Below are 17,090 nucleotides of genomic sequence, written 5' to 3' on the forward strand. Positions count from 1 at the left end.
CTTCCACTCCCTATCAGATCCAGCTCAAACTCCCTACCCGGACACTTAAAGCTCTTGAATATCTATCTTCACCTGATTTAGTTAACCTAAAAAAAAAATAATAATAGAAACCCTGGTGGCGTAGTCGTTAAGAGCTATGGCTGCTAACCAAAAAGGCTGGCAGTTCAAATCCACAAGGTGCTCCTTGGAAACCATATGGGCCAGTTCTACCCTGTCCTATAGGGTCCGACTATGAGTAGGAATTGACGGTAATGGGTTTGGTTTTGTTGGTTTAGTGTCAACAGAGGCTGTGTGCTGAATCCCAGAGAGATGATGAACCAACCCTAGGACCCATAGCAATTACAGCAGCACAAGCCAGGACTGGAACCCAGTTCTCCAGAGGCTGGCCCACCTCGGCCTGGAGAAGGAGGGCACAGTTCCACAGTTGTTTCGTATTCCTTAACCTGGCACAGAGCAGGGCACAGAGGAGGTGCTCACGATGTGCCTGTGACAGCGAGTTCCTCCTGAGGGCACATCTCTGCCAGGGCAGGAGTGTCCCAGAATCCTGGACACAGTTAACGCCCTGACTCCTCCCCTCTCTCATCCCTACCTCCAGGCATTCATCAAACCCCACAGCACATTGCAGGCCTGGTCCTGTCTACAGACATGTTGGGTTGGGTCTGCTCAGTGTTTAACGTTTCTTGAATTCATCCTTAACGTTTAAAATTTAGGATTTTCCAAATGGCAATCTGTGCTTTCATTTTTCTGCAAAGTCTCAAGCCCGGGTCTGGAATCCCCACAGACTTAGGCTGCCTTGGGGGCTCCACTGCATCCCTACTTCATTACCTCTCTGGTCCCCAGCTGGGGGTAGTGGGTGTTGAGTTTGGACCAGGGCTTCACACTGGTTCTAAACGGTTCGGTCATGGCCAGAAACAATGCAGGGCTTCCAACCAGTTGGAAGCGGTTCAGTCAATGGCCGACAGAAACAAGAGCAGCGTAAGCGTTGCATAGTAACCAAATCTCTTGTTGAGTAGGCTTTTCAGAGTAGGCAAAAAGTGGCACTGCCTGGCTCAAAGATGGCGGCTGATCGCTCAGCTATGAATGTGTGTCGCTCTCCACAGTTCTGCCAGTAATCCAATCTCCTGCATCAGCCTCCTGTGGGAGATTGGATTACTGGGAGGACTGTGTAGAGCCACACACGTTCAAAATGGCATGGCAGTCGCCATCTTTCAGGGGGGCACAGCTGCTTGTTTGCTACTTACAAGAGATTTGGTTGCTATGCAACGCATACGCTGCTCTTGTTTCTGTTGGCCATGACTGAACTGTTTAGAATTGGCTGGAAGACCTGGTTTGGACCTGGTAAAAACAGCCTCTTGTTACTAGCAAGGGCCAATCAGAGTCCTGAAATCTGACCAATCAGATGAGTAACTCCTCCTTCGAGAGCGGGGGCCAGAAGGAAACCTCGCCCATAGTCGCTGGAAACAGGGAATTGTTGTCAGGTGCGGTCCAGTTAGCCACCCCATGTGACGGTAGAACTGAACTGCCTCATAGGGTTTCCTAATCTGTAATCTTTACAGGAGCAGATCACCAGGTGTTTTTGCTGTGAAGCCGCTGGATCGGTTTGAACCCCCAACCTTTCTTTGCCTCATCAGAGAGGCCCATTTTGTCCCAAGTTTTATGTCCAACTCCAACCTGACTCCTGAATCCCTGTGAGCTGCATGAATGCAATGAATGCTACTCAGGCAGGCCATCCTGGTTTCTCCCTACTGGCCTTTGCCCTTGCCATTCTTTCTGCCTGAACAGTTCTTTCACCTTATCTCCACTGGCTGGCTCTTAATCACCATTCAGGTCTCAACTCAAACCATGTCACTGCTGTAGAGAAGCCTTTGCCAAACACCCATCTGAAGCTTCCACTGTTACCCTGTATAGTATTTCCTTTTATTTATTTATTTATTTTAGTCATAGCATTTATCTGAAATTATTTATTTGTTGCTGTTTGTCTCCTACTAGATTGTGTCTTGGAGGAAGTACAGCCACAACGCGTCTTAGAAGCAAGGATGGCAAACTTTGTCTCAGGTACTTTCGACATGTTATCAGGAGGGACCAGTCCTGGAAAGGACATCATGCTTGGTAAAGCAGAGAGAGGGTCAGCAAAAAAGAGGAAGACCCTCAATGAGATGGGTTGACACAGTGGCTGCAACAATGGGCTCAAACTTAGCAATGATTGTGAGGATGGCCCTGTCCTGGGCAATGTTTCATTCTGTTGTAACATAGGGTTGCTATGAATCAGAACCAACTTGATGGCGCCTAACAACAACAGATTGTCAGCTCCATGCAGGCAAGGGCTGAGTCCCCAGTGCCTAGAACAGGGTCTGGCCCCAAAAAGTAGCTCAGCACACGTTTGTGGAACTAATGAATCATGAGATTCAAAAAGAGCTTTTCCTGCAGGATGCGTGTGATCCCTGTGGACCATGTGAGTGGGAGTTGGTAGTAGGCCAGCCGGTTTGCAGTTAGAGAGCAATTAGTCACTCACTAATTGCTGTACAAGATGGCTGAGGGGATGGGAGGAGAATAAGAGATTGAATCTCAGAAAGGAGCCTCAGGTCTCCTTCTGGGAAAATACTGAGAGGGTACGTGATCAATCCCACGGTAATGTTTGAAAACCTCTTCTGTGCCCATTGAAAAGGATTTAAATGTTCAGAAGCCCCCTAAAAGGGACTTGGTCCCTTTAAGAAGCAGGTGGGTCTAACCTGGCTTTGATAACTGGGGGACTGAGGAGGAGTCACTTTTTCCTACTTTTCGGGGCTCATGGATATTAAGAATCGTTCCTTTGCAAATATCAGAAATGTCTCTGAATTACCTTAAGCCAAAAGGGGACTTTATTGGAAGGCCACTGGAAATGGTATCAGGATTATGAAAATATTGGAGTAGAAAGCTGGGGGCCTCAAGATCATTCTTTTTTTTTTTTCCACTCAAAATTGTTTTCTGGTTTCAGACCTCCTTCTGATGAACTTGTTGGTTATAGCCTTGCGTTGGATGTGTGGTCCACAGACCAACAGCATTGGCATCTCCCAGAAGCTGGTTGAAAATGAAGTCTCAGGCCTCAGCCCAGACCTACTAAGTCAGGATCTGTATTTCATCAAGATTCCCAGGGGACTCATGTGCACATTATAGGTTGAGTTGTTGTTGTTAGTTGCCGTTGAGTTTATTTTTGACTCATAGCAACCCCATGTATGTAGAGTAGAACTGCTCCACAGAATTTTCAAGGCGGTGACCTTTTGGAAGCAGATCGCCAAGCCTGTCTTCCGAGGTGACTCTGGGTAGGTTCGGACTGCCAACCTTTCAACTATTAGTCACGTGCCTAACTGTGCCATCCACGGACTCTTTTTTTTTTTAATAATTTTTATTGTGCTTTAAGTGAAAGTTTACAAATCAAGTCAGTCTCTCATACAAAAATTTACATACACCTTGCTATATACTCCTAATTGCTCTCCTCCTAATGAGACAGCCCACTCCTTCCCTCCACTCTCTCTTTTTGTGTCCATTCCACCAGCTTCTAACCCCTTCTGCCCTCCCATGTCCCCTCTATATAGGAGATGCCAGCATAGTCTCAAGTGTCTACTTGATCCAAGAAGCTCATTCTTCCCCAGCATCTTTTTCTATCCCATTGTCTAGTCCAGCCCTTGTCTGAAGAGTTGGCTTTAGGAATGGTTCCTGTCTTGGGCTAACAGAAGGTTTGGGGGCTCTGACCACCGGGGTCCTTCTAGTCTCAGTCAGACCATTAAGTCAGGCCTTTTTATAAGAATTTGAGGTCTGTATCCTGCTGCATTCCTGCTCCCTTAGGGGTTCTCTGTTGTGTTCCCTGTCAGGGCAGTCATTGGTTGTAGCCAGCCACCATCTAGCTCTTCTGGTCTCAGGCTGATGTAGTCTCTGGTTTATGTGACCCTTTCTGACTCTTGGGCTCATAATTACCTTGTGTCCTTGGTGTTCTTCATTCTCCTTTGCTCCAGGTGGGTTGAGACCCATTGATGCATCTTAGATGGCCACTTGCGAGTGTTTAAGACCCCAGATGCCACTCTCCAAAGTGGGGTGCAGAATGTTTTCTTAATAGATTTTATTTTGCCAATTGACTTAGATGCCCCCTGAAACCGTGGTTCCCAAACCATAGCCCACGGACTCATATAGGTTGGGTTAGTGGATTTTAAGTTTTGTGGCCACAGAATCAACTAGGTGGGGGGAGTCTGCTAAACCTGAAGCTTCCTAGATGTTCCAGGAGACCTGCTGCCTTGGAGGTTTCCAGGGGATGGGTCTTCCCCAGCACTCAAAAGGAGAGGGCAATAAAATTTGCTAATAGTTCCTTGCTGCTGGCGTTAATTTCTGCTCTGGTACCAGCTGGGTGGAAGTCTAACCTACGGATGGGCCTGAGAAACCCAGACCTGCAAGCAACTTGCAAAAGAGGAAACTGGTCAGGGACCCTAGGGGCAATGCCTTGTATACTCCTGGGTTTCTACTTGTTATTGTTGCTAAACCAAACAAAAACCAAACCCACTGCCATCGAGTCGATTTCTACTCATGTTGTTGCTAGTTGCCCTTAAAGTGGCTCCACTCATGTCCACCTTGACTAATGTCGACCCCATGTATAATAGAATGAAATGTTGCCCAGCCCCACGTCATCTTTATGATCTTGGTATGTTTGTGTCCAGTCGGGCAGTATTCTGTTCTGATCCATAGGGTTTTCATTGGCTAATTTTCAGAATTAGATGGCCAGGCCTTTCTTCTTAGTCTGCCTTAGTCTGGAGCCTCTGCTGAAACCTGTCCACCATGGGTCACCAGCATTGCAGATATTTGAAATACTGGGTGGCATGGTTTCCAGTATCATAGCAACACATAAGCTACCACAGTGACAAACTGACAGAAGAGTGGTGGTGGTCTGTACTTAAGGGGCTCTATTTTATGGGGCTCATTCGTCTGGCTGAAGTTAGGCAGAGGGTGGCCTTGCTCTCCTGGCTGATATCAGAGCTGAGACCTGTGACCTGCCTCTCCTGTTCCACGAAAGCATTTCCTAAAAAAGCTGCCCACAGACCACAGAATGGGAACAGCTGATACTTACTTGCCCTGTAAGAGTTCCAAAACGGCTTCACTCTTTATCCAATTTGGTCTTCATTACAATCTTGAATAAAGATCTAAAAAGAAGCAGCAGAATGTGGAAGGCTCCTGGCTCTAAAAAGGTTGAATTCAACCCCAGGAGTGACTGTTATAGCTAAATTTAGTGGAAGCCGCTACTTAACTTGTACCTCCCTCTTAATTCTTTAAACTTCTGTTCTCAAATTAAAACTGCTCTTGGATTCGGAGGTGGCTGGTAAGCTGGTCCTTTCCTTCCCTTTCCCGATGTTATAAAGTTGTTAATTTAAGTATGCCCATGTTAGATCTCTCAGTAAGACACAGTATCCATCAAGGCTTGTTTAATACTCTATGAGGCTCAAGGGTTTCCTTTTTAAGTCAAAAACATTATTGGAGGAAGGCAGTTCCCACTTCTCCTACTTGTTTTTGCCATGGGAAGAAGGATCTCCCACCCTCCACCCATGGGTCTCAGGCGTCACTTGGCACCTTGAGGCAGCTCTCGAAATTGCAGACAGGATCTGGAAGGAAATTGTCAGTCTTTACAGGGTTTGCCTTGTGTCTCCAACAGTTATTAAATGACATCACAGGGAAGACTTGGCAAGTAGAAAGAGGGAGTCAGACCAGTGAGGGCAGACAGAAGCTGGCGGGCATGGACAAAGGCAGGATGGAAACTGCCAATGGGTGAGATGAGGACAGAGCTGAGCACCTCGGAAGGAGAATTAACAATCCCAGTTAACAATTTACAGAACACTTTGAAGAGCACAGTCCCTCTTTATCCTTGGCAAACTTGAGTGGTAAGATATAATTCTACCCATTTTACAGATGAGAATCCTAAAGCCCAGTGAGGACATGGAGCTATACGTAGCCAAGACTCATGCTTTTTCTGCTATACCACACAGGGCTTGGCACATAGTGGGTGCACAGTTGACATTTGTTGAATAAAAATGCAAGATGCGCATTTGATAGCACATTAAAAAAAAGAACTGTAAATAACCAGAAACAGGATATTTGCTTAATCTCAAATATCTCCCCTCAAGATATTAATAATTAAAAAGGAGCCCTTTACAATGGAGAAACCTGGCCGACGCCACCTTAACCAAGTGATCGATGTTGACATCACCGGTAATAAATCTTATTGACAGGATGTAGCCCCTGATATCAGGCACTAGGAAGGGTATGGCATCATTTCTGTGGTATTCTTGCCAAAAATGCCTAACCTCAACCTGATCATGAGGAAATGTCAGGTGAACACAAATTGAGGGATATTCTATAAAATAACTGACCAGCACTCTTCTTGTCAAAAACTGGCAAAAATCAAATAATGTCCATAAGTTAGTCAGTGGTATTGTTTCAGTGTTAATTTCCTGGTCCTGATAATTGTACTAAGGTTATATAAGATGTCATCATTAAGGGAAGCTCGGTGGAGGGTATAGGATAACTCTCTGAACTATTTTTGCAACTTGTCTGTAATTCTAAAATTATTTCAAAATATAAAGTGTTTAAAAGCTGTAAAATAAATTTTATGGTTTGGGAGTTAAATAAATTAAAAAAAAATCTTGACAAAATAAAGGATTAATATATAGATCCTTTGGATGATGCCTCCTTCTCTACCAGTCCTCATCTTCCTCTGCTAATTTGAGGTCACATTTGGCATCTCCATGTTCTTGATTGTTCCTGGCTTCGACGTCCTGTTCAAATGCCACCTCTTCCAAGTACTACTTGATCTCCACAGCTAGAAGTTGTGTCTTCCTCCGCTGAGCTTCCATGACACTTTATCTGCCCCTCTTTTAGGGCATTTATCATTTCCATAGTGGATATCTATGATATTGTCCAGCCTTGTTTCTTCCTCCTCGAATTCCAACCATGGAGTTCTCACAGGAGGTGCCATGTTATTACAGACTCCATATCCAGCCACAGTTAAGTAGTCCAGAGGTAGACATCTGACCTAGTTGGGCCAATCAGACACCTTCCCTAATATTTTTCACTGAGAAGTTACCTGATCTGTCTCTGGTGGCTGGAGTCATGAAATATGAAATGTGGAAGCTGTTTGCTGTGTTCTCGGCCACATAGGGAACTCTGCAGCTTGATAAGAAGACAGATAACACACAGAGAGAAGTACACACACACACACACACACACACACACACGCAGACAGAGACAGAAAGACAGAGACCTGATTCCATTTGTTCTTAAAGTTTTCTTTCTTTCTTTTTTTTTATTTATTGTGCTTTAGGTGAAAGTTTACAAATCAGTCAGTCTCTCACACAAAAAACCATACACGCCCCGCGGTGTACTCCCAGCTGCTCTCCCCTTAATGAGACAGGACATTCCTCCTCTCCACCCTGTATTTGATGTGTCCATTCAACAAGCTCCTGTACCCCTCTTCCTACTCATCTCTCCACCAGACAGGAGTCACCTACATAGTCAAGTTTTCTTTCTTTTCCTGCAGTGGTTGCTTGTTTGAACCTTTTGTCTACTACCTAACTCCCAGAATCCAATAAATCTTCCAATAAAACCCTCTTCCTATAATCTTTTTTCTTTATTAAGGTAGCCAGAATAGTTTTATGTGGCTTTCAACCCAAAGACACTCAACAACTATAGCTACTCACTTTGAGTTATTTGCATAAATACTTTCTCTTTCCCACTTATCTGGGAGTTGCCAAACACCCGTACAGATTTCACCGGTCCACAGCTAGTAAGAAAAATAAGCAACATGGTGAGTTACTTAACAAAGGTAAAGTTTTGTCTTTTTCTTCTTCTGGTTTTGTCATTAATCAGATACTACTCCTTTTGTAATTGTTCCACAGTTCATGGATATTCTGTTCCATTTTTTCATTCTTTTTTCTCTTTGCTTTTCAAGTTTGACAGGTTTCTGTTGACATATCTTCAAGCTCACAGATTCTTTCCTTGGCAGCATCTAGTCTATTGATGAGTCCATCAAAGGCATTCTTCATTTCAGTTATAGTGTTTTTAACTTCTAGCATTTCCTTTTGATTCTTTTTAGGGTTCCCATTTCTCTGTTTACATTACCCATCTGTTCTTGCATGTTGTCCACTTTTCCCATTAGGGCCCTTAGCATATTGATTATAATTATTTTATATTCGTGGTCTGATAATTCCAAAATATCTGCCATATCTGAGTCTGGTTCTGATACTTGTTTTGTCTTTTTAGGCTATGCTATTTTTTTTTTTTTTTTTGCCTTTTAGCATGTCTTGTAATGTTTTTGTTGAAAGTCAGACATAATGTATCAGATAAAAGGAAGTGAGGTAAATAGCCCTTTGGTGTGAGGTTTGTGTTTATCAGGCTAGGAGTTAAGCTGTGTTTACTATTTGCAGTAACTGTAGGTGTCAGGGGCTAAAATTTCCTCTGCTGTCCTTGTTTTTGTCTTCCTTGTTGCCTTTGGGTTTAATCGTTATTGTTTTGTACCATCTAGAGAATCCTTAAAAAGGGTGAGACTTGCTGCTCTTTTACTATAATCCCCAAAACTGACTCTGGTGGTGGGCTTCTGTTTCTGGTAAGCTGTGATTCTCTGTATTTTCTGTGTGATCTCTCCAACTTTTGAGGTGGCAGCATGCCCTATGACCTCAATTCTCTTTGATGGAGCTAAGAATACTTGTTGATTTTCAGTTTTTTCAGCTTTTTTTCTTATTGTGAGGATGGGAGTGACAACTTCCAAGTTCTTTATATGTTGGACTGTGTCATGGATTGAATTATGTCCCCCCAAAATACGTGCATTAACTTGGTTAGGCCATGATTCCCAGTATTCTGTGGTTGTCCTCCATTTTGTGATTGTAATTTTATGTTAAAGAGGATTAGGCTGGGATTGTGACACATGTATCAGGTTATATCCCTGATCCAATATAAAGGGAGTTTCCCTGGGGTGCGGCCTGAACCACCTTTTAATATCTCAAGAGATAAAAGGAAAGTGAAGTAAGCAGAGAGTTGGGAACCTCATACCACCAAGAAAGCAGCACTGGGAGCAGAGCCCATCCTTTGGACCTGAGGTTCCTGTGCTGAGATGCTCCCAGGCCAAGGGAAGACTGATGTATTACGAAGACCTTCCTCCAGAGCCAACAGACAGAGAAAGCCTTCCCCTGGAACTGGCACCCTGAATTCTGATTTCTACCCTCTTGGACTGTGAGAGAATAAGCTTCTCTTTGTTAAAGCCATCCACTTATGGTATTTCTGTTATAGCAGCACTAGGTGACTAACACAGACTGGAAACCAGAAGTCCTAAAGATAAAATTTAAAATTGTTAAATTCTGAGATTAGTCCTTATTAAATTTTATGAGATGGTGGTTTTAGTAGAAAGTAACTGGCTTCATTTTTCCTTTTCTTTAATATTCATTGGCAAAGAACAAAATATTGGCATCCATGTACTCCACTTTGGGGGGAAATTTTAGTGGGCTATAAAATCCCAAAGTCTGGGAAGTGCTGAGTTTGATTTCTCTGGAGCAGGGCCCTTACCTGGCTCCTAGCATGGTGCCTAGTACGTGGTGGGGCAGGAGGTGCCTCCAAAAAGAGTGAGATGAGCTAAAGGCTTTAGAGAGCTGTTCTGATCTTCTGCCTGTCATGCGGAGATGATCTGATTTAGAAATGTTACAGCTTGCTAATTTACCTGATTCTTTTATGATTTTCCAAGAAGACCTAATTTATTATTTGAGAAATGCCCTGCTAATTAGCAGTCCTATCTGACCTTTCCTCTCAAGTGGACCTCAGATTAATTTTCTCTTTTATTCTCTTCATCTCTGTAGGGTTGGCTTGGCTGGGAGGAGAGATGGAGACTCTGCTCTCAAAATGCTGAGGATCAGGTTGCTGTGTTGGAGAGCACAGCACTGCAGTCTACCTCTGGCTCCCCTTTGGCTGGTTGCAAGGTCCCTGGCAACTTGCTTCACCTCTCTGAGCCTCAGTGTCCCCACCTGTAAAATGGGGATGATGTATGACCGACCCCCTGCATAGGGCTGCTGTGAGAGGCTGAATAAGGCTGTGGCAGCATTTGGAAACGGGGCGGTGGGGAAAATGCCAGGTGTTGTTTTATAGGGGCTATTATGGGGGACATTTGAGGGGAAAACTATTAAGTAGCAGAAATGGGAAATAGGGAAATAGGAAAGTGTAGGGAAGTTGCTAAGCGCTTCTTAGTTCTTCCTAGCTCTGTCTCTTACATGCATGTGACCTCATCTCCCTGTTCCTTGATTTTCTCATCTGGAAATTCAGGTCACATGGTCAGAAAGTAGCTCCTCCTTCTTCCTCACACTGGCCACTAAAGGAATTGGAGTTAGAGATTATTACAGCATGGATGAGAAACGCTGGTCTCACATGTTCTGTTTCATGGGCGTAATAATGATACTTCTCTACTGTGATGATAGGTCCTGGGTGGTACAAATAGTTTACACTCAGCTGCTGGCTGAAAGGTTGGAGGTTTGAACCCACCCAGAGCCTCTGATTACAGCCAAGAAAACCCTGTGGTACACAGTTCTAGTCTGTAACACATGGGATCACCGTGAGTTACGTGAGTTGGAATCGACTGGATGGCAACGGATTTGGTTTTTGTTTTTATTGTGATGAGAATCAAGCAAGATGATGCAGGTAGAGAGCTTAGCATAGGCTGGCACCGAGTAAGCTCAGTAATAATGTTTGTCCTTACTGCTGTTGTTTTATTTTACAGATAAAGAAAATGGAGCCTCTAAAAGGTGATGCTGCTTGACCAGAGTCACACTGCTATCCGCAGTTGGGCAGAATTTGAACACACATCTTCTTGACTCTAGAGGCCAGGCTCTTAACCACTGTGTCACAGTCACTGTGGACCTCTGTTCCCAACCCCAGATGCCTATCTCATTCAGGCTGTTAATGGCCTTGCTCCTGTGCATGGGCAGCGGAATAGATGAGAAGCCTCCCAGCTTCTTGAAAACCAAATATGGCCAGACCAGGCCCTCCGAGGCCTGACCTTCAGACTGGACCTACTCCTGCCTGCTTGTTTGGGCTATGGGACCTGCTCCCCACTCAATCTCCTGGTTCTGGCCCAGAGCACTCTGGGAGAGTCTCCATTCAGTTTCCCCACCTCATAGCTTCCACTAGGATCAGTCTTGTTGGGCAAGCTACTGAAATAAAGCATGTGAGATCAATGTCTCTCATCCATGCTGTAATAATTCCTAACTTCAAGCCTTTGCACTTTTAGTTCCTTCCACCTGGAGTGCCTCTCTCTCTCTTTCTCTAAGCAGCTCTTATGCATCCTTCAGTGCTCTGTGTGAGGCATCAGAAGGAGTGACCTGGAGTAAGTCACTCACTCTCATCCATCTTTCCATCCATTCATCCATCCATCCATCCTTCCATCCATTAGGCACCCACCTATGCCAGGTACTTTACATACAGACCAGAAGCCCCTTGAGGACTGCAGACCATGTGCCAGGAGATGATCATTCGACCAATAACCATGGGCCAACACTTGTCCTTGCTACAGTTCTAATGAGGCTATTATTATTATCACCCCCATTTCACAGTTTAAAAGCCTGACACTCAGGGGAAGTTCTTTGCCCAAGGATGAGCCAAAACATGAACGCTGATCTCTCAGACTCTGGAGGCCAAGTTCTTAATCACTAGGAAATACTGCCCAACTCCTAATGGAGGGAAGGATTGTGCTAAGGGTCAAGTCCTCGGGAGGGCAGGGACCACTTGCCCCTCAGTTCTGGGCTTCCATGCAGAACTCTTAACCCAGGGCCTTCCTTGTCTTGAGGCAGCTGCCTTTCGTTTACCTTCCCTACCCAAGCCCCTTTTGACCAGAGCTGGTCTGACACTTGCCAGGGTGGCCAGGAAAGAGTTAATTCTTCCTCTTATCCCCTCCCCCCACAAAGCCTTTCAGGGTGCCTGCCCTGCTCAGAATCCCTTCAAGGTCACCAGTGCCCTCACCCCAGCCCTGTGGGGGAAGAAGAACAGGGAGTAAGTATCCTTCCCATGGTTTGGACGGGGATACTGAGGCCCTACTACTGCCCAAGGTGATATACCACATTAGGGGCCCTGTTGGACCTGGAATTTCTTGGTTCAAGAAGCTGAGCATGGAATTGACAACTAGATCTTTCTGAAGCCATGGTATGAGGTGCTTCGACTCTGACAGATCCCAGCTCTGCCTCTCATTAGCCACTCATCAGCTGTTTTGCCTTGGGGGAGTCACTTTAGTTCTCTGAGCCTCAGTCTCCTCCTCTAAAAAATGGGGACAGTGCTAGTATCCACTTGAGACTTGTGGGGTGGATGAAATGAGACAATGCTTGTGAAATACTTAGCCCAATGCCTGACACATAGTGGGTGCTCACACAATGGGATTATTACTGTACTAAGCCCCTAAAACAGAATACCAGATTAGGAGGGTTATTCTGGCCAAGAGTAATAATATTTGACATTTATCACTACTATGTGCCAGGCACATTCATCCGTACACTTAAGGCCATTTTAGAGATAAGGTAACTGAGGCTCAGGGAGGGAAAGTGACTTGCCTGCCTTCCCTGTCCAGCAAGAGGCAGAGTCTGGGCTTGGGGCAGCCCTAGGATTAAGGCAGGGCCTGGCTGACACATTTGCAGTCCTTGGAAGGGTCTGGGGGCTGGTCCTCAGGCTCAGGTTGACTGGAAGATTTATTTCATCCTTTCCATACGCCCTCAGACCTCACTCCACCCTATGACCACCCTTCTCTACCGCTAGCTTTCTGTATGGGTCCCCCCTTTTTTTATCAGCTGATCCTTCTGCCAAAGAAAACTTGGTGCCCTAAACCAGCCAGCCGGTGAGAAGGCTGTCCTGGAATGTCAGAGGGGGATCACCACACTGTTTGTGAGAGGCTGGGAGAGAAATGTGAGTGGCTACCTTTTTTGGGGAAAGTTAGAACTCCCTCTGTGGGAAAGAATCCAGGGCAGGCCAGCTCAGAGGCTTGAGCCTCAGTTTCCCGTAATCACCACAATGACATTTATGGGACAAGCTAACTTCAGTTATTGATTCAACAAGTATTGATTGGGTGCCTTCTGGGTGCCAGGCTCTGGGCTAGCTGCTGGAGACACGGCAGGGACAAAGCTGAGCCTTGTCCTGGAGGCTGGTATTCCAGCAGAAGGCGATTGCTCAGTAGCCCTCTCCCAGTGAACTGGAGGTTGGAGCCCCAGGCCCTCACCCCCTGATCAATGCTCCTGGGGCTGGATGGGTTTCAGAATTCAGAATTTTTTTAATTTTAGAAAGGTAACCTGTTACACATAGCACCCCTGTCCCAGTGGCTCTTCTCCTATCAAACATATGAATATTTCCAAAACTAGAAGTGTGAGTGTTGATTCTAATGGAATAAATACTCTGCACAGCTTTAGTCCATTCAAGCTGGGTTTTACCCCCAAATAAGCACCCAGTATGTACCGAAGGGAAACCCTGGTGGCATAGTGGTTAAGTGCTACGGCTGCTGCCCAAGAGGTCGGCAGTTTGAATCCGCCAGGCGCTCCTTGGAAACTCTATTGGGCAGTTCTACTGTGTCCTACAGGGTCTCTATGAGTCAGAATTGACTTGACGGCACTGGGTAGGTTATTTACCGAAGAGCTTTCGCTTGTCCAGGGTTTTTGGTCTTCAGACTTGTGAATAAAGGATTGAGGACCTGATTCCTTTCCCCATTGTACAGATGAGGAAACTGAGACCCAGAGTAAAAGATTGAGGACCTGATTCCTCTCCCATTGTACAGCTGAGGAAATGGAGACTCAGAGTGGGGGAGTCACATACCCAAGACCTCAGAGCGAAGAAAAGGTGTAGGTAGGTGGGAGAAGTCCCACCCCCTGGTGACTCCACCTTCAGGGCTTGTCTCCACCAGGGACCCTTCCTGGGAGGGAGGGGGGCTGGGTGGTGGAGGTCCCTTTGCCAAACCTTGAAGGCCCAGCAGCCAGTTCTGCTAGGAAGGAGTTAAGCTTGAGCTGGGTTCTGGCCAGGCCTCTGCTCCTAGAAGGGCCTGCCTGTCTGGGGCCTGTTTACCAGGCCGCACTTGCATCACTGGCTCCGACCAACGTGCAGTGCAAACATACTCACATTCTTGGGTCATGAGAAACGCACAATTGCGGTGACATCATGCCCAGTGAGGAGGCTTTGCCAGCCTCCCTCCTGCCCGCAGTCAAAGGCTGTTTAATTAGCGCCCTTAACTGGAGCTCTGTCTTCTTGTAAAAACCAACTGAAGAAACTCTTACGGAATGGGGGCGGTAGGGGTGGGGTGTGTGTATGTGCTTTAAGGGATAAAAATAACCCATCTGGGACTCCTTTTGGGGTATTTGTGAGTATTAATATGCCACTATTTATATTAAATCTATGTTATGCTGGACATTTTCGCCTGAATTTGGCTTGGAAACCGAACGAGAGAGAAACCACCCGTTACTTTTCATTCCCTCTCATTTTTCCTTCTGGGAGGGAAACATGTACGTCCATTAAAATCAGAGGCGATGTAGACCAGCCCGTCTTTAAACAATGGAGGGAAGGGAGGCCCAGAGAAGGGAAGGGCCTTGCCCAACGTCGCACAGCGAATCTCAGAGTTCCCACATACCCCAGAAGCATTTTGCAGCACTCCCTCAGTCCCTGGGGGAAGAGGGGTGGTAGTGGCGATTCAGTGGTAGGATTCTCAACTTTCATGTGGTAGACCAGGGTTCGATTCCCGGCCAGTGCACCTCATGCACAGCCACAACTCATCCATCAGTGGAGGCTCGTGTGTTACTATGATGCTGAACAGGTTTCAGCGGAGTTTCCAGACTAAGATGGACTAGGAAGAAAAGCCTGGCAATCTACTTTGCAAGTTAAAGCTCACTGCCAGTGAGTCGATTCCGACTCATAGTGACCCTGTAGGACACAGTAGAACTGCCCCATAGGGTTTCCGAGGCTGTAATCTTTACGGAAGCAGACTGCCACATCTTTCTGCTGTGGAGCAGCTAGTGGGTTTGAACTGCCGATCCATGGTTAGCAGCTGAGTGCGTAACCACTGCGCCATCAGGGTTCCGATGAAAACCCTGTGAATTACAATAGTCTGATCCCTAGCTGATCACAGGGATGGTTTAGGACTGGCAGCATTTTGTTCCATTGTGCATGGATGGTTTAGGACTGGCAGCATTTTGTTCCATTGTGCATGGAGTCTCCATGAGTTGGGGACTGACTCAATGGCAGCTAACAACAACAACAACAAAAACAATCCTCCGTCCCCACTTGGGCTTTTTAAGTTGGTTTTTTTTTTTCAGGGTGTTGGAAGGAGAGGTACTCTGGCTGTGTTTTGAAATCAGGGTGGAGGTGATGGTGGTAGCGGTGGTGGTGGTGGTGGAGGCTGTGGAGCTAGGGTGGGAGCAGAGAAGAGTGAATAGGACCACAGGAGACCTCAGCTTTACACCCCTTCTCCCAAGACCTGCCTACAAAACCCAACCCAGTGCCATCGAGTCGATTCCGACTCATGGCGACCCTATAAGACAGAGTAGAACTGCCCCATAGAGTTTCCAAGGAGCGCCTGGCAGATTTGAACTGCCGGCCCTTTGGTTAGCAGCCGTAGCACTTAACCACTGCACCACCAGGGTTTCTGAGACCTGCCTAGGGCTTTAAAATGTCTCTTTCTCTCCAGGCAATCCCAGGCCTCCTTTTGTTCCCCCTTCCGAGAAGTCCCACCCTCTCACTAGCCTCCTTCCATGACTGTTGAGGACTTATTTAGCAAATAAAAACACGGACACTCAGTTAAAATTGAGTTTCAGATAAACAACAAATACTGTTTTAGTAGAAATGTACCTTATGCAATGTTGGGACATATATTTATCTGTCAAATTTTTTTTTTTTAAACAAAACTTTGTTTTGCAGAACATTCTTAGATTTACAGGGAAACTGCAAAGATAGTACAGAGAGTTGCCATACACTCTGCATCCCATACTAACATCTTACTTTAGTATTATACATTTGTTACAGTTAATGAACCAATATTGATGCATCTTTTTTTCCCTCTCCTTCATTTTTATCATCATCATTCTGGCAGATTAATTCAGCTGCCTCCCCATCAACCGTCCCTCTTCTTCCTTACTAACTGAACCCTAATTTTGTCTGTGGTGGCAATGTGCCCCAGGTGATGAATCATAATTAGTCTAAGCTAGTCATGATAATCCTGTTCTGCTTTGCTTTCCCAAATTCCGTTGTAGTCAGGGATGATCTGGTGGTTTTAATATATGTCCAAAATTCTTTGACACCCTTCCTTTCAAAAGGTGGAGGCTTATTCACCACTCCTTGAATGTGAGCTGGATTTAGTGATTCATTTCAAAGAGTAACTTCTGAGGCTAGGTCATAAAAACCATTGTTTCTCCCTTGCTCTCTTGGATTACTCACTGTGGGGGAAGCCATATTGTGAGGACACGCAACAGCTGTGTGGAAAGGCCCACAGGAGGAGGAACTGAGTCCTCCCACCAACATCCAGCACCAACTTGCTAGGGATGTGAGTGGGTCGCACTGGAAGTAGCTCCAGCCCCAGTCAAGCGCTCAGATGACTGCAGTATAGGCCAACATTTTGACTGCAGCCTGAGCCAGATAGACCCTAAGCCAAAATCACCTAACTAAGCCATTCATGGATACTGGCCTACAGAAACTGTGAGAGACAATAAAGGTTTTTTTTGTTGTTTTGAGCAACTAGTTTTTGGTAATTTGCTACACAGCAATGGGTAACTAATACAGATGGTCATGTGACCTATTCCTGACTAATGAGATGTAAGGGAAACTCTGCTGGGGTACTTCCAGGAAACTTCCCTGAAGAAAGGATCAGAAGGGAGAGAAGAGTTCACTGGTACCGCCCTCCTTGAACAAGGATGATGTCTACAGAAACGACAGCCATCTTGGGACCATGAGGTGATGACCGCTAAGGATAATGAAAAGGTAGGAAGAATCTATAGTTTTTATGATGTCATTGGCCTGAGGGACCAACTCTGTGACTGCTCATCTTCAGATTGTAGACAAGCAAGCAATAAATTTCCTTATGGTTTAAGTCACTG

The sequence above is a fragment of the Elephas maximus genome, chromosome 22 (genome assembly GCF_024166365.1).
Source record: "Elephas maximus indicus isolate mEleMax1 chromosome 22, mEleMax1 primary haplotype, whole genome shotgun sequence".
NCBI classification, from domain to species: Eukaryota; Metazoa; Chordata; class Mammalia; order Proboscidea; family Elephantidae; genus Elephas; species Elephas maximus.